General features: G+C 37.3%; 1 long non-coding RNA gene across 1 annotated transcript in view; it reads right to left on the reverse strand.

Moving 5' to 3' along the window:
• Nucleotides 1-10,009: 10,009 nt before the first annotated feature.
• The window catches only part of LOC112111253, a 34,834-nt gene continuing 26,292 nt past the window's right edge, over nucleotides 10,010-18,551 (reverse strand). Inside the window, exons 3-5 of the long non-coding RNA XR_002908472.1 lie at nucleotides 16,582-16,634; nucleotides 14,606-14,725; nucleotides 10,010-10,545 (exon numbers count right to left, since the gene is read on the reverse strand). This is a non-coding gene — a long non-coding RNA (uncharacterized LOC112111253). The remainder of the gene's footprint in view (nucleotides 10,546-14,605; nucleotides 14,726-16,581; nucleotides 16,635-18,551) is intronic.

Consider the following 18,551-nt stretch of genomic DNA (forward strand, 5'->3'; position numbering starts at 1 on the left):
TTTACTACAACTGAGTTTCTCAAATTAGCTTTCTCCTGACATGCCAGTCTGTTAAGGCCACATTCTTATTTCCTGTGAAAAGTGACCTTAGAATAGAAGTTAGAGAAGTTCAGACAAGAGGTAGAAAAATCATGAAGGGGCTGGAGAGATGGAAACTAGGAAAGATTAAGTTATAAGTATGTGTAAGGTGGCTGACAACTAAGAAAATACATGATAAAAATCTACGAACATTTGAAGGGTTTAACACTACACAGGGAAACAAATTAATTGGAGTCATTGCCATTAAAATATCAACCCTGAGATATCTATACTAACAACAAAAAATAAAATATTAATGTATAATTGCTAGAGAATGTTGACATTGTAGGATAGTAAAAGGTGGTAATGGAATGAAATTAAGAAAGAGAAAGTGGAAGCTGAATGTTTAGAAATATTTCTTGACAATATAATCTATTGGATGTGGAATAGTCTCCCAAGTTTATTGGTGGAATCCCCATCAGTTTAGAATGTTTAAATCTATACTGGAAAAAAATCCAGTAAATAAATGGAACGATCCTGGATTGACAGGGAGATAAACTGTGACCTAATAAGTTTTTTTAATTTATAATCTCTCTGATTCTATGAATTTCCCTTCCATTCTCTAGAATAAAGACTAATGGGAAATAAATGAATATATAAATTCTCTGTTAATTCATCCTCCTCCTTAATTACTCCCTGACCCTCAGGCATTCTAGAGGGTTTGCAGTTCACATTTGCAGTCTTCCTGCTTTTGAGCTATTTAATATTATTATTTTTTTAGAGATCTCTAGCTATTTTTAATTCCTATAGCTTGTTTGCCCTTTTTATTCTTAACTTGCATTTTACCTTTCATTGTGTGCATTCCAATCTGTATATGTCGTTCTAGCCAGATTTCTATTCAGTAAAGTTTTTTGAGCCCTAAGAAACTACCATAATCAACTTCTTCATTGAACCAGGACAGTATGACTCTCCTCATCTGCACCTTTTTTCTTTTTGATCAGTAGTCCATGACACATGATCATATATTCCTCAATACAATGGGTCTGATTCATGACTCAGCTGGGTTTGTAGGGGTTCACCAGTAGGGTGATTCATCCCTGGAAGAGGAGGGTTTTAAACTCTGCCAGGTATTCCATAAGAATCGCATCAGCTAAAGCTGCTTGAAGGATGCACTGAATCAGCTAATCTTATGGCTGGAACCCCCCTGTGAGTGCTCCTCATTATCTGGCCTACAGCAAGTGGCTTCTATCACTGCAGTTTCCCCTACTCCTTCCAAGTGAACTTTACATTGCCAGGGACCTAAAACCCAGGTTCTCCCAGTAGAACCCAGAGACTGAATCAACACAGGCGGCAAAGTGGCCCAACAATTGAGGGATGCTGATGGCTGCAACTGGGGAAGAGGATCTGACTGGTGCCAGGGCATCTACCTGTTCCAAATTCCTGTGCCATAGGGTAAGTCAGAATTGCCAGGTAGGTAATTTTCCCTTCTTAAATAGCCACCTGGCTGTTTCTATGTTGTCCAACATTTGTACTTGCCCTTCTTTGTGCTAGTGCCCATTCTCCTCATAGTTATGAAATGTTCCTTTCTAAAGTAATCATCACTGAATTACCCCCCAACCCCCAGTAATTCTGTTGTGGCAGCTAACTTAATTTTGTAGTGCACTGTTACCCAGAGAAGCACTTACTTTCATCTCCTAAAATATACCATGGTCTACTGACTTAAGAAGGTATTTCTGGAGCAACCATTTCCACAATGTCGAATTCAAGAGTCACCTCCGCTTTTGTAGGTTCAAAAACAAGGCGCCAACAAATCAGAAGTAAGGAATGTGTTTGCCTAGTTGGTATCTCCACAACTGTATAAACTCCTTAAACTCCTTACCACTATTCACTCACCCTGCCCTACTAATCCTCACTGGCTTCCCGGTACTATGAGTCATGATGATGGCCTCACCATTTACTCACAAAAACCTCCGCAGAAAATCCCAGAAAGCAATCGGAACCCATGCAGTCACTCACAGGCTCTGATTTTAGACCAATGTTCTCAGAGTCAGTCACTCCTCTTGCTATATACCCCTTCAATGTACTTTTCAATTTGATCTATCTTGCATGGAGTAGGGTTGTAGGTGACCTGATTCAGATATCTGGCACATTTTTCAGGCATTGTTTATGTTAACATTCATTAGGTTATCTGGGACATGCTGAAACAAAGTTTCTGGCTAAATTTTGGGCTGGCTCAAGTGCATAGCTAGCTCTGAGGACTCATTTGTCATGTTATAAATGAGGGAAATTTCAGGTGCCTCCTTAATTTCAATGTTTGCTCAAATAAATTAAAATAGTTATTTAAATAAAGCTGAAATAAGACTATTTCCAATTGCCCAAAAGAAGACATAGTGACAAGTGTTATGCTTGATTTAGCCTTTGTGTTTCTCTTTCACTTTGCTTAAAAACTGAACAGTTGGATGAAAGATGCATCTAAGTGAGATGAAGTGACTAAAAACAATTCCATTATATAACTGTTGTAATAATACCAAGTAGATTGACTGTAAGCCATAAGCTGTATTTCCTCAACTCTGCTCTATTATCTTATCTTGTATATCTGATGGTCTCTTTCACTGTTCATGTAAGAGAATAACTGGTACTGACAACAATTTCCTCTATCTGAAGTAAAATAATAGAGGGGGGGGCAAGTGGGGCAATTTTCCCCAGACCCCGGGCCCCGCAGGGGCCCCGCGAGCCCTGGCCCGGTGGCGGTCTGGGTCTTCGGCGGCATTTCGGCGGCAGGGGGCCCTTCAGTCGCTCTGGGTCTTCGGCGGCATTTCGGCGGCGGGTCCTTCAGTGCTGCCGAAGACGCGGAGTGACTGAAGTGCCCCCCGCCGCTGAAATGCCGCCGAAGACCTGGACCACCGCCAGATGAGTACAAGCGCTGCAGCTCCCCTGCTTTACCCCAGGCCCCCTGAATCCTCTGGGAGGCCCTGACACCACGGTAGTTAAAGGGGCATTGTCCTCAGTTTTCACGACACAATGGTAGTGCTCACACTATTGTTAGAAGTACTAATATCTACTAAGTACTAATTAACTTTCAGATTTGGCCCAGTGCTAATAGATTTATTCTGAGCTTTCTTCTCTGCTGTTAGACACTATTTGATGCCATCGTTAGTTAATCAGAATGTTTGCTTTAATTCCACTATTTTATAACTGAACTTTCCTAGGATGACAGATATTTTACTAGTTTAATCTCATAATAGGTATTAAATATAACTTTACAATAAAGATTACCAGACTGAATGGTTTTAATTAATTTAGAATTAATCTGATGAAAAATTATATTTACTACTTTTTCAATAAGACTATGCATTTATGAGGAGGGAAAAATGAACTCACTACATAAGGCTAAATCCTAAGGTTCTTATTCAGGAAAAACTGCTGCTGAAAGATAGTTTTGCCTGAGTAAGGACTGCAGGATTTGACTCACAGAGACTAATTTACCACTGAACAAAGAATAATGGAAGCAAACCAGGGTGTTCTTTCCTCCCAGCATGACAGTTATTTTTCTACATTATGATTTTCTACATTGAGTCAGTGCATCAAAATGCTACTGCTTATAGAACATCAGCAACACATTTGCTCAGCCCCATCCCATGTAAAAAGTAAGCCCTTGATCACAACACTGAATGATTTATTTTAAAAATATACTCCAGAGACTGTGAATTGGACAGCTTGTAACATAGCTACCATGGCCATAAAGAAGCATTCTTGCACTTGATTCAAAGAAATAGAAATTTGTGATTTTGACTCCAGAATTATCCCAATATGTATTATTCAAGCTGTATAAATTTAAATAAAAGCTAAAAAGTACCAATGAAGTATCTCTGAGCTGAGAGGCATTGAATGTATGATGCAACTGTGACGCTGGCAGACCAGGTGCCAGCTCATGCCAAGGCCCCTAGCCTCACTGAACAGCAACAAATGCATAACTGGAAACCAATCTGTGTCACCTGTGTGTTAGTATTGTTAAGATAGGTATTGGACTTATGTGGTTTCATATTGGGGTACACGTACCCCTCGTCAAGGGGCATGCAAGAAAAATCCTGTAATAGTGGACAATGCATCATGTTATCCCTTACAGACCTTCTTTTCTGTTTTCATAGGTATATTATGTACCTATCTCAAATAGGAGTATGTGATTCACTACATTATTTGGAAAGAGGTATGCAGCCTAAAAATTTAAAAGCCACTGACATATCAGTGTGTATAGTGTTTAGACTTTACAAAATGCTTGTAAATTGCTGCCTGCATTAATCTCATTTGTGACCACTATATCCCTTGCTATCAGGTAATACATAAGTGCTCTATAACTGTGCTCTATAAAATGCTGGTTCTGAAACTATGCAATTCACCAAACAGGAAAAAATTTCACCTAATGCAAAATGCTGGTTTGCTACAGAAGGAGTTATCTCCTGCCCATCAGTAAGGATTATGCAATCCAAATGGCCATTATGAAACAGAGACTTTGTTGATTGTTCCCACACAGCCCTGAAGAGGGTACAGTGCCCAAGTCTTCGTCCTGTCACAGCTTGAACACCGGGGGAAGGGAATAAAAATACCTGTTAAGGAGAATTTTTTATTCCTATGCTGGTTGAACTCTGAGGGGCGAAGATTTCTAAGCATAAGCAAGGAATCCCCAACTGTTTAGCTTGGGTTAGCCATAAAAGACATATAATGTTTGCTTGTTATAGAAGTTCCTATTATCATTTGGAATTTAAGACGTAACTCATTTGTGTATATGTTACCTGCTTTAACCTTGTAAATAACTCAATTCTTTTACCTAGTTAATCAACTTTTAGGTAGCTTGATACAGGATTGGCTACAAGTGTTGTCTTTGGTGAGACAGCTAGGTTCAGTTGAACCTGGAATAAGTGACTGATCCTTTAGGACTGGGAGTAACCTGAATATTGTTTTGATTTTCGATGGAAGGAATCACCTATCAGAGAGTCAAGTTTGCCTGGTATCGAAATGCCCAAGGGAACTGTCAGTGACGTCATGTTAAGGCTGTATAGTGCCTAAAGAATTTACACTCTTTTACTTGGTTGGTGAGTTCTTATAGAATTCACCATCATTTTGGGGTTGGTGCCCTGCTGCCCTGAAGTTGGCATTCTCGCTCTTGAGTCACTCTAGACAACATGACAGAAACCATGCCAGCAGAGTTCACGCTCTGAAGGCCCCAATGACAAGTGTTTAAATGGAAACCCCAAATTCATACAAAGCCAGTGGTCTACCCTATTCTCTGTTAAACCTAACACAGACTTTTGTTTGGAGGAATTTTAGTGTAGGAAGTCACAGGTAACTGAAACTATCACTATGACAGCTTGGTTGTGACAGAACAAGTAAATTAGAGATTTTACAGATAAAGGGTGGACCAAATTCAGCCATAGTCATTAAACTCCATTGACTTTATAGTATATAGTAAATAGTGCCATTGACGAGGAAATGCTCAGATTGCAAGTGGATTGTTAGAAGTTTATTTTGGCAATGGTTTAACATACTGAGAAAACCTGTTCTGTCCGCTAATGCTTTCTACTGTAAAATCAGTCTGATGCCGATCTTTGTGGTGACTGGAACTAAAGTGCAGGAAGTAGTCTGATACTACTGCAAAATACCCTCTAAAACCCAATACATGAAGAATTTGATGAAAGTATGCCGCGTGTCACTTACCCTGCAAAACATATTGGGCCCAATTTTCTATAGCCCTTCACCTTGTGTAGTTATTTACACCAGTGCAATGTGGATATCAAACAGGACCAAATCAGTATTATGGTGTGTATACCCATTTTACATTAATATGAATGATTAAACAAGGCACAGAGCAATAAAAATTAGGCCCATTGAACTTGTTAAAATATCCAGGAAAAAAATCATGATTTTGTGGAGCTCCAAGGTAAGTATGTTTTTCATAACTTAAAATGTTCTGGGCCAGGCAATTATAATACAAAAGGTCCAAGAGAAGAATAGACAACACAAATAAAAACATATGGAAGAATTGAGAAAGATGTTAAAATGTGGTTTCTACAAATCAGAGCTGTAGCAAAATTTTTCTTCTTACTATTTGGTTCAGGATTTCCTAGCATAGTCTTGCTCCAGCATTTCTTCCAAAACTGCTGCACTATCCCATTCTTTCTAACACCAGCTACAAAAAGTTTCACTCTTGTTATCTCTCATACAACTCTTTCTCAAGGCAAAGAAGGAAGATGAATGGGCAGGTAGCCAAAACCAATACTGGTAGGGTTCAACAGTATGACTGACTTTTCTCAAGTTAGCAACCAAGGCTTACACTGGGCTGAGCATAGAGAGGTGTGCATTTCATAGACACAATCCAAAGAACCAAGAGCAGCAAGTCCAGGGATTAATATACTCTCCTAATTCAGTATAATGGTTGGACCTATGAGAGTGGCTCTGACCGTTTTCTCTTTCGTTCATTATGTTTGACGTTCTGGAGTTAGAGATTTGTTGATGTACACAAGAATCCTGTGGCAAGGGGTGGAGAGGATGAGACTTCCCCAAGACTCAAAATGAAATTAAGTGATATCTCGTTTGACCTTATTTATGTGTTGGCATGTCTTATTGTGATGTAGCCTATTATGACATAGTGAAGGGAACCTTATGTATAAGAGTGGGTGTTTAAGCCATTGCATCATAAACATATTTTTCATTGAGCATGCGTTAATATACAATGGCCCAGATCCTCTGCTGCACCAAAGGTCAGCTTGGTGCAGCAGAGAAGCAGATATGGCCTCCTGGCTCTCAGACCAGATTCTTGCTGAGGGCTTCTCTAACCTACCCCAGTTAGCACTGGTCTCCAAGGGAACATATACCAACTGGGGATTGCCAGGGCACAACATGATCTAGCCAGCCCCTTCAACACACCCTACCCCCAACATGCAAGAAGGAAGAGGATGTCACAGAAGCGGAGTATGCCAGGTCTGCACCAGCTGATAGCATCCCACTGTTAGGAATAAGGACCCACAGGTAGCCTGTTTACCTGCTAGCTTAACCCCTGTCTAATCCCTAGGCACAATCACCCCTGTCCTGGTCCCTGGCCGTCCCCATGCTGGACAAATTCTCAGCTGTCCAGATCCAGCTGGTTTTGCACCACAAAAGCAGTACAAAGGACCCAGAATACTAGAGAATCTGGCCTAGTGTCTATTTCTAATAACTATTTCTTACGGGCATAAACGTACAGGTTTTTTTTACAAGAGGTGGGCTTCTGGTACTCTACCTTTCTAGAGGTGACTCATCTAAAATGTACACTAGGTTACATCACCACTACAGAGTACTGCCAAGGTTAGGAGTTTTAAATTTTGTACGATCCTGAAGAGCCATTGTTAGACACAGTACATAAATGATTAAAAGATTAGATAAAGGACCCAATTTTGCGCTCATATACAGAGACAATTGTTGGTAATGGATTCACTGTACTGAAAAACCTAGCTGCTAATGCTGCCTTACTGGCAGTTGTACCTGGGTTCAGAATTGGATAATCACTTATTAACTCAGTGTTGCCCAAAGTGTGGGGCATGCCCCCCTGGGATACACAGGACTAGCCAGGAGAGGAACAATACATGCCTGAGTCGGGGCATGCAATTGTTTTTATTTTCCTGATGTGGGGCTTGGTTTTCCAAATCCTTATCCCATGCATAGGCCATATAGGTAGCACTGGATTCCTAGCCGCTGTACCATGAAGCAGTACAAAATAAATAATCAAACATTTTATGTTGTATATTAAAGTTTCTGGTACTTCCTCCTCCCCACAAAAATTACGTACACAGAATATGGAAATTTCAAACAACAGTAGTAGCAATAAAAAATTCTGTTTTTCTTTTTTACTTACTTGGTGTTAACTTAATGATATGTGACATTGCTATCAGTGCAGTGCAATAAAAATGAAATGGTGCCCAATGTGCACAGACACTATGGAAATTTCAAATGACAACAGCAACAACAAAAATTATACTTTCTCTTTTCTTTCTTATGCCCTTTGCATTAATTTAAGGATATGTGACTTCGCTATCCATGCACTGCAGTAGAAATGAAATTGGTGGCCAATGTGCCTAGACAGAGCTTTTAAATACAACAAAAATAAAATTATACTCCTTTGCATCATGTAAAGGATACATGATGTTAGGCACAAATTTCACTTCACTGCCACATCAGAAATAATGTGCCAGCTGAGAACCTATATTTCTTGTCTCATCAAGAGTAACAAAAAAAAATGTAATTATGGACATTTTTTTCATCTTTATTCTTTTTATAAACATTAAATATCAGGTTTTAAAACAGTTTTACATATATATTAGATTCATATTGTGTTTATACATTTTCCTAAATGAATGCATTTATGGTAACACATTTGTGTCTGATGTTACTCATATAAATAAAAATATACAGTCATTTTATGGGATAATAGGCAAACAGACATCTGCATGTAACATTTCCCTCATTAGATGTTATCATGTTAGCATATTTTATGACTTTGCTACAAAATACAATGTGCTGATCTGAAACCTTCTTTAATATAACTTATGTATGTTAACAACCCAAATGCTTTATTTGTGCTTGGAGAATTGTTTAATAAAGGATTAGTTAACAATGCTGCACCATGAGTCAATATGACCTAGAGTAATAAACCTCAAGATATAGTGCTAAAGTAGTGATTCTCAGACTGTGATCAGTGAACTGCTGGTGGTCCACAGAGTACTTGCTGATGACCGGGGAGTTGTTGGCTGGTCACATCAGGCTGGCACTTTCCTAATATTATTTTTCTTTGCAAACAATTTCTGTAGTTGAGATCACATGGGATCCTGAGTGAGAAGGGAGGAGTCCACAAGTGAATCCCTCTACTAAGATGTGGTCTACACTATTAAACAAATATGAGAGACCCTGGTCTTGAGGAATGCACCCAGAAGGGGTAACTTTCAGTTTAACTCTCCTTCTGCCACTAGACTTGCCATGTGACACTGGGCAAGACATTTAATCTTTCAGCCTCAGTTTCCTCATCTATAACATGGGGGTAATGATCCTATTTGTCTACTCCATAGTGATTTTATTTGGCAAATTAATGAATGTTTTGCATCTTTTTGAAATTGTAAATAGTTAAGTATAATTGTACAGTATAAATATAAATGTTAACTACAGTTGTCATTATTAGAAAATATTCCTGAAAAGCAACAGTGTGTTGAGAGGCCAGGTAGCCATTGGCAAAATCAGATCAAGGATTCAAGCCACAACAACAAGAAAAGAAATAGATGAATATAGCTGATGCTGTGAAATACATCTGGCTTTATAGTATAGACAATCAACCAATCAAGGAATTCGAAATGGTGCTAATCTGTAATAAGAAATCCCAGCTAAAGTTGCATATGTTGCTGGAATGCTGGCAAATCACTCTCCAAATGCATCATGCATGCCAAACTATTGCACCAGAAACTACTAGGAACACAATCTACAGATTGGTCAGTCTGCAGGAAGTGCCTATTCAGAAAGTACTTAACTACGTCATTAGCTATGATTCATAAAGTGAATATATCCCTCCCAAACCACCAGTTCTTTTACCTGTGATTGGTCAAATTGTTACACCATAAAGATCCAGGATTTGACAGATGCATACATAACTCAGACGTTCCCCTTTTTTCTTTAATTTCTTAAATCCAGTAACAAAAGGTTTTAATCAGAAAGTTACTCTTTTTGGAAAGAGTCCTGCCACAGCTTACTAAAGCCTTGCTGTTCGGATAAAAATTATTGGAAATCATAGCTACAGTCATTTAAATAATCTGTTGAAAAGCTATTAAGTTTCCCTGATGCTAGTCATTTTTAAATGGCTCTTGGATTGATTCATGAACAATACATGAATAGCACATGATTCATATGGCCAATTACTTAGTAAAAATGCAATTTTTATTAAGTGCGTATTCCAGAAAGGATATCAAACTGGGTGAAATCTACTATATCTTGTAACATTTTGGCATATCTTTTTTTAAATAGTTATGCCTTAAGGGTCAACTTTTCATAAACCAAAACTGGCAGAGGAGTTGGGATTTCCATAGAAGATCAAGGAGCCAACAGGAGTTGAAAGATATTATGTAAATAATTGTAAAGATCTTGCTATGGAGCAAGTGCTTTTGAAGTTCTATAATGACATTTTGCTATCAGAACCTGTCAGATTTAACTGAAATCAGAGCTTACTACTTCATCACAAGATCCAGAATGTATAAATATTAGTCCTGCTGAGCAACAAATAGACTTAGTATTAATGAGAAAAAAATGCATTGTTCTGCTTAAGTACACAGAACATACTGCACTTTATTGAGATGTGCAGTAAATTGTTATTACTGTCGTATATTGGCAGCAAGGTAGCATGATCCAAAGTAAGCATGTGGAGCTGGGAGCCAAAAGCTCTTGAGTTCTACTCCTGGATTGACTTGTTTTGTGACTTGGGTAGGTCATTTCTCTCTTTAACTCTCTCAGTTGTCCCATCTGTAAAATAGGGATAAGAATATGTTACTGCTTACCTCTCAAGGGTGTTGTGGTGATTGATTAGTTTTAAGCCTAATTTTTCCAGACTATAAAATATAGTTTCCTACAGTCATAATGATCTGAATATGGTAATGGCAATGACTATTGCTTTACACTGCATAGCTATATTGTAAGTATGCCAAAACTTCATATCCACAACGGGTATTAGAGTGATATTAAAACATGTGTGATACAGATATGGCTATTGTTAATTTTTGAAATACATAATATAGTGCAAGCAAATTTATATGTTCAGAATCCAAAGCATTGTTTCTTCTGTGGTATAAAAGAGGATGGATTATGCATTTCAGTGCCAATGTGCCTTAGATCTGCTTAAAAAAGAATTCTAAATTATGGTAAGTATTTAAACTGATAAGTAGAGATTTAAAATGGGCCACAATAGGATTAATGAATGAATATAAGGGTCTTATTCTAACATATAATTGTAAATAGGTAACATAAAAAGTAATGATACAATTGTTAAGTTGTGCTCAAACTACACCTCCTATAGAATGATAAGCAGTTAACTACAGTGTTTGAAGAGGCTCTTTTTGATTCTGTAGTGATCTCCAGAAAACCCAGGCTTCAGTAGAATTCCAATTATTCAATTCAAGAGGTTGTCAAGTGAAAGTTCACCCACTTCTCCAGGATTTGTAAAAATCTTACCTAAGTGTTTTTTATCACAAGGCTTCCTGCAATTTGTATTACAGTTCATATACCAAAATAGTTCCAGTACAAGAATACAGTATGATTAACATACCAGATGAAGTATACTTCTGGTATACTTTTAATTTTAGTATACTCATATCATACTCCATTTTGGAAAATGATGTTACTCTTATTGTTGAGTTAATCAGGCCCTTAATAAGTTCAATAAAGCATCAGGATACATAAAATATCTTACCAGATAATCCTCTTTGGAATCCACAGTTCAGCTATTAAGTATTCCTTTCACTAATCTCTGTAATCCTCAATTGATGTAGGTCAGTAAAACAGTGGCTAACCCTCATATGATAAAACTAAGTCTAGATTTCATATTAATTCTTTTTACATTTTTGATATATTTTCCTCTGCTGTTCTTTTACTTGATGGTATACCAATACTACAGCTCACAGCGCCTGCTGGTAGACAAAAATGGAGGACCTTACTTGTGTCAGCTATGAATCAAGGTACATCAGTCACCTCAAACATATTTAGAAACTATACTGTGAAAATCAAGACTCAGATTGTCTGATTACTGAGATCACATTAGCTCACTAGTGTTTTCAGCCACTGTATTAGCAATCGGTGTTACATCTTTGCATGCAATGAAAGTTAACAATGCTGGTTTTATATTGTCCAAAATAATCGCTGAGACTGTTTTCTCTTTTTGATTATAGTTCATTTAAGGGGAAAATATTACTGCATGCTTTGACAATGTTTTATGTGTCTTTGGCTGACAGAACACACACAATGTTTGACTAGGCCCATTTATTTGAGTAGACGTATTAAATAATACTTTACATGTGAACATGTATGTCATAAATTTTGTAGTCTCTTAAAAGTAGGATAAATCTTTGTATTTAAAATGGTCTTTGTTCAAAGCCATCTTTTTTTCAAACTGTAATAAAGGAAACTGTGATTTGTGCTGCATGAACAATGCCAGCATCATCATTTTAATGTTATCCATATGGGCTTCTAATAATAGATAAGAGACTACACTTGTATTGTATGTCTTAGAGACATTTAAAACCTTGATAAGGAAAGGCTGATTTCATTGGCCCCACAGTTAAAGGAAAGCAGACCCTAATTAAAACAATTCTGTTCTGAATTAACTACTTTGACATGTGCTAATTGACAGTTCCTGTGAAATGGTTCTAATTAAAGTCAATATGTCTTTTTCAATTAAAAGGAAATTAAGAATATACTAATATACATTAACAACTTAATCTGCCTTCAATATCCCATACATCAGTTGCTTTTTTCTCCCCTAATGTTATTGGAGAACCATCTGACATGCATCTTCTACTGTTTGGTTATGGTATCTCATTATTACTCCACAAGAACACAGAGAGTGGTGAATATCCCCTAAAGCAAGAAGATAACCTGCATATACTTTAATTTGTGCAGTTCCTAAGATCTTGGCTGATTAAGGGTAAACCCACCTTTCCATGGAAGAGTATAAGGACATATTTAAAAAGGGGATATTCTTACTAATTGCAAACTAGGGCAAGTGTTCTCAATTAGTCAATGAGCCAAAGCTTTTACTACAGGCCTTAGAGGTAATTAAATACTGCTGGGGAGAAAAGAAGCTGGATTGTGTTTTTCATCATTTGGCCCAAGTAAAGGCAAGGGCTTGATTTGAGAAATATACAACAGAACACATCTTTCTCATCTTGCTCTGTTTCACAAGTGAATCCATTGTGGAGTTCTCAGGTGTGAATGCTTTTCATTATATATATATATATACACACACAAGAGGAAAGTGTGATTGCTGGGTAGGCTAGGGCTTCCCTGTCATTGTCAGTGGGAATACAATGTAGCTGTTTATAGCCACAAAATTAATTACTGAAATGTGCATTTGGCTTTATTCCTACCAATGCCAAGGTTTTATTGCTACTAACTTTACTGATTAGAAAAGCAATATTAATAATCTCAGACACCAGTAGTGATGTGCAGAGCATCTACAACATATGCTGAACTACGGGGAAGATTAACATTTGCTCAAGTGGACCATGATGTTGAAAATATTTTTGTTACTGGGAAGAAATTAAATACTTTTGGAGGATTAATGGGGAGGGGCGGAGTTAAAAGATGACTAGATACTGCTTAACAACTCTCTCATATACACTGTTAAGAACATGATCTTAGTTCTGTTACATCTCTGATCTTCAGAAAATTATAATTCAACCATGAACATTTACTCTGTTAAATTCACTGTATAAGGAACTACTATCTAGCCATATTTCACCCAAAACTTGAGTTGGCTGTGGCTTTTTAAAAAATTATTTATAACTCAGATGTAACTTGAATCTTTAAAAAGATAAAACATCTGGTAAGTCATGTACAGTAACCTGTGGTATTTTGAAAACAAATTAAATGGCAGAAATTTTGATTTTGTAAAATAGCTTCAGAAACGCTTCAAAGTGCTCTTTGAGAGATTTGTTCCTTACAATCTGTTGATTAAATCTAAATTTAAGCAAGTAACAATTTATTAAAGTTTTAAATATTTCATACAATTGAAATAAACAGAAATTACCAAATTGCATATTATTCACCCAGTCCTAGTACAGGACAAAATTTTCAAAGCTGGTCTCTAAACTTGTATCTACAAAATGCAATGGGCAAAACTTGTAATTTTTGTCTACAAATAAAGATCAGTTAGACATGCAGTTACTTGATCTGTGTATGAAAATTTTAAAACTTTGTTCCAAAATATCTAATATGATCAAATCATTAGCTAGAACAGCTCCACTTTATGAATATTAAAGTTGCAAACTTGGGCTGGCCCAGCATCTGTATGCCATTCACTGCTATGCACAAGACTTGGCATCTTGCTTCTCAGGCCAGCAGAGACTAGAAATTCTATCTTGTCAACACTCTCAGCCTTTGTGGTGGGATTGGCCCAAACTTCAAACTTTCTGGCCAGTTATGAGTTGAATTAATGAACTTCAGAGATGTTCTTATACAACTCTTCTTACCTAGATCACTGGGGTAGTTCATTCAGGATTCTAAAGGGAAGGTTAAAGAGGAAGGAAATTGAGTGTTCCTCCAAGTTAAAATAAAGGAAATTTAATTACTGATGCCCAGATCCTCAAAGGATTGAGGTACCCAATTCATTGAAATCAATAGGAGTTAGGTGCCTAAATACTTTGAAGATCTGGGCCTGAGTTTATTGTGCCGCTCTTTCAAGGAGTTCAGTGGGATTGCTTCTGTGATTAAATATTATTCAACCAAACGGTGGCACAAGCAGGTCCTATTGCTAATCTAATAATAAAATTACAACATAAACTCAGGAAATTCAAAGATAGAACACTCTTACCTTACATTTTGAAAGCTTTGCACAAGATGCTTGATTCCTTGAAACAAAATTTCTCTGTATTTGAGCCCATCAAATCTCACATTCCAGCATAGGGCCATTAATGGGACACTTACGGAAAACCTACATGAGCATGAAGTTGTGTTAGTGAACCAATACATATAGCATTTTCCCCTATGCATTCTTTTCTAGCCATGATCCCAGCATGGTTAGAGTAATCATAGGATCATAGAAACGTAGAACTGAAAGGGACCTCAGTAGATCATCTAGTCCAGTCCCCTGCACTGAAGCAGGACTAAGTATTATCTAGCCCATCCCTGACAGGTGTTTGTCTAACCTTACTTAAACTCCACTGATGGATATTCCACAACCTCCCTAGGTAATTTGTTCCAGTACATAACTACATTCTAGTTGCGAAGTTTTCCTAATCTCTAACCTAAATCTCCCTTGCCTGCAATTTAAGACCATTACTTCTTGTCCTGTTCTCAATGGATAAGGAAAAAAAATTTACCCTCCTCTTTATAACAACCATTTATGTAATTGAAGACTGTTATCATGTTTCCCCTCAGTCTTCTCTTCTCCAGACTAAACAAAGCCAACTTTATTTCAATCTTCCCTCATAAGTTATGTTTTCTAGACCTTTAATCATTTTTGTTGCTCTCCTCTGGACTTTACCAACTTTGTCCACACCTTTCCTAAAGTGTGGTGCCCCGACCTGGACACAGTATTCCAGTTGAGGCCTTATCAGTGTTGAGCAGAGTGGAAGGATTATATCTCATGTCTTGTTTACAACATTCCTGCTAATACAGCCCAGAATTATGTATCCTTTTTTTTTTTTTTTTTTTTTTTTGCAACTGTATTACATTATTGACTCATAATTTGTGCATTAAACTCTTCTATAAATCTCAATCAATCAATCAAATCTCTGGGATGAGACACAGGTCCAACTCCAGACTGCTTGTGCCCATTAAAAATTACATGGTACTTCTCACAAGAGAAATACTAATATCAAAGTCCAAATAGAGGCCCCAATCCTGGTGACATTTATCCACAGACTTAATTTGAAGTGGGACTATGTGCAATATTCAAGAATATGCATAAGCGTTTGCAGGATCAGGCATGTTACCTTCTGCCTACCTAAAATACATCTTGTTGATTCAATGGGATGTGTTATTCTTCACTTCTTGTCCTAAACATATGTGTTGTGTTCCCATTTGCCACACTTCAGCTCAAATTAGGCTACATTTAATGCTCACGTTAGGGGAAGAGGAAAATGATGGTAAATATGCAAAAACTTTGCAATGATCCCCTCACGCCTTTTTCTAGTTCTTTTATTATCATTATTTCTGTCCAACCCACCCTTTTTTCCCAAGTGGCAGCAGCGAGAAATGGGAATACACATAACCACGTCTACATCCTCAGTGTATAATTTTTAGAATGCTCTGGGATTCTTTGGGATAAAAGGAACTATATAAATGTAATTTTTTTGTGTGTGAGACTAAATCTTCACTGCTACTCTTGGGAAATGTCTTTTCCCCCTCCTACATTTGGCCAGATTATTTCATATTTTTTAAAAAGGGGGGAATCATTTATGAAACAAAGTAACTGAAGCTCTGATTCTGCAAGCACTTATGAACGTGTTCAACTAGAAGTACAGAAGTAGCCACACTAACTTCAATAAAACTATTGTGTGTATGTTTGCAGGATTGGAGCCAGGATAACACATTCCCTACCTATTCTTCTCATGTAAAAAATTAACCTTTTTTTTTACTTGTGTAGTCCTTACTCATGCAAGTAATCCTATAAAATCAATCGGACTATTTGAATGAGTAAGGGCTGTTCACATATGTAAGATTTGCAGAATTGGGCTTTATATCATTATCTTACCATTATACCAACAGTCGTAAAATCTTGAAGCAATATATAACTAAATGATTAAAGATCTGAGTATTGGGGAAAGTAATAAAATTTTAAATTACCTTTTTATGCGTGAATAGCCAGTTGTTGTTCAGTGTATTCTGACAAGGCAGCCCTGAAAGTTAGTAAAAATAAAGTGAGACCAAAAGAAAAAAAAACACAACTTCCAGATCCTATGAAACTTCCAGATTGCAGCTATCTTTGTCTTTATATAAATAATTAGTGAAGCATTCTTTCAGTTTGTCCTGCCTAGTTAGAGCAGAGTTGTTTGTGTGGGGAAGAAACTGCTGTGTTCTTGACAAAAGCCAAGCACATCCTATGAATTCTAGAGTCCAAGGAAAATTTATCTTGGCAACAGGTCTGTTCAAAAAATCAGCATGTGGGACATAGTATGCCTAGGTCCATGCAAGACCTCCTCCTAGTAAGTCCTGTTTCTGGTCGAGTATCTATCCAGCTTTTCCTTCCCTCCCTCCCCCCATACCACTAACTGTACATAGTCACATTCTCCTAGCCTTGAATGTTGTGAAATAGCAATGCATCCTCTATTAATACATACATTATGGAAACTTTGTTTTCACTGATTAAAACAGAACAGATAAACAAATGTTGAAAATGTTTCTGAACTGACAAAGTAATATGGGCTGTTCTTATGCTAGTGGGCAAACCCAGCAAGATATTATTTGACTCCAGGCAACCTTAATTTACATGCCATGCCCCATGTCTCCAACTGTTGTGAACTGAATATATTTACTTTATATCTCAGATCACCTGATTATGACCACTGTTTGTTTATTTTGTACATTCCTGGGTGAGTGGTGGTATTTTTAATTATTAAATAGAATTAGTATTTCATTAAAGTCCTCCCCTTATCAGGGAAAAGGAAGTAAAAGTACTTTTACATTGACTAATCTTTGTATTTCTATGTCAATCTCATATCGTTGGGTATTGGGCAACAGAAGAAATAGCTATAGTTATGTAACATTTTCATTCTAACCTCTTGTATTCAATAGTTCAGACCTTTCTGAAACTTTCACATCGTGGGCTAAACTTTTCCAGGCTTGATCTCTGTTCTCTGGCCAAAAGAGAGAGAGAAAGAGAGAGAGAGAGAGTGTTGTGGTGGTGGTTATTGGTTGGTTGTTATTTTAAGTTTGAACAAGAACAGTGTTTGCTATTTTTTATTAGAGGGAGAATAGTCCTTTCCTCGTCTCTTCCTCCCCTCCTTCCCCCCCCCCCCCCCCCCCCCCCCGCACTTCCAATAATAAAAAAAATTGAAACTTTTATTAATAGTTCTACAACCAGAATAACTAGATGTAGGAAGTTGAAATTTGGCATGGAAATAGCCTCCCGAGAGAATTGCCTTCATGTGTTCTGGTGAAATTTGATTCAGATGTTACTGACTTTTCAGGAATTTTGACAATTGCATGCTATATATATATATATATGGTTTTTGGGCAGGATGTTCTGTTTAGCTCACAAAGTGCATGCTAAGGAAGGCGGAGCTGGTTGCATGCCAACTAACATAGCTACCTAGTGAAAAGTGTACTGAAGGTGTACCTTGAGTGAGGTAAAGAATTTGGAGGTTCTCTTGATTAGTCCACGTGGAATTATACTATGCAAAGAGATTAGGATGGCTTCTTCACTCTTTGTAAGATGAGAAAGAGGAAAATCTGGTATGGTGAACTTCAGGAGTTCTACAGGTACTCAGATTCACAAGGAAAGAGCATTTTTCTTATGGGCCCTCCTAATTTTAGGAGACCAGTCATTCCAGTAATAGCTAGAGAATTGGTTCTGAATTACAGAATTTACATGACCTACTGCCAACTTGTTATCAAAGCTACAGAGCTTTCAAGTCTTGGTGCGTACATGTCCTTCCCTTGTTTCTCTTTTCCATGTAAAAAGAAATACTTCATACAAAAGACTGTTAATGAGCCTGTGAGATTGTATGTTTACATTGTTAAACATCAGAAATTAAAAAGTTAAGGTTGCATATGCAGCTTTAATTCAGATCCTTTTTGGCTTCTGTTTTATAATA

The sequence above is a fragment of the Terrapene carolina genome, unplaced genomic scaffold (assembly GCF_002925995.2).
Source record: "Terrapene carolina triunguis isolate 2854851 unplaced genomic scaffold, T_m_triunguis-2.0 Scaffold69, whole genome shotgun sequence".
Classification (NCBI taxonomy): domain Eukaryota; kingdom Metazoa; phylum Chordata; order Testudines; family Emydidae; genus Terrapene; species Terrapene triunguis.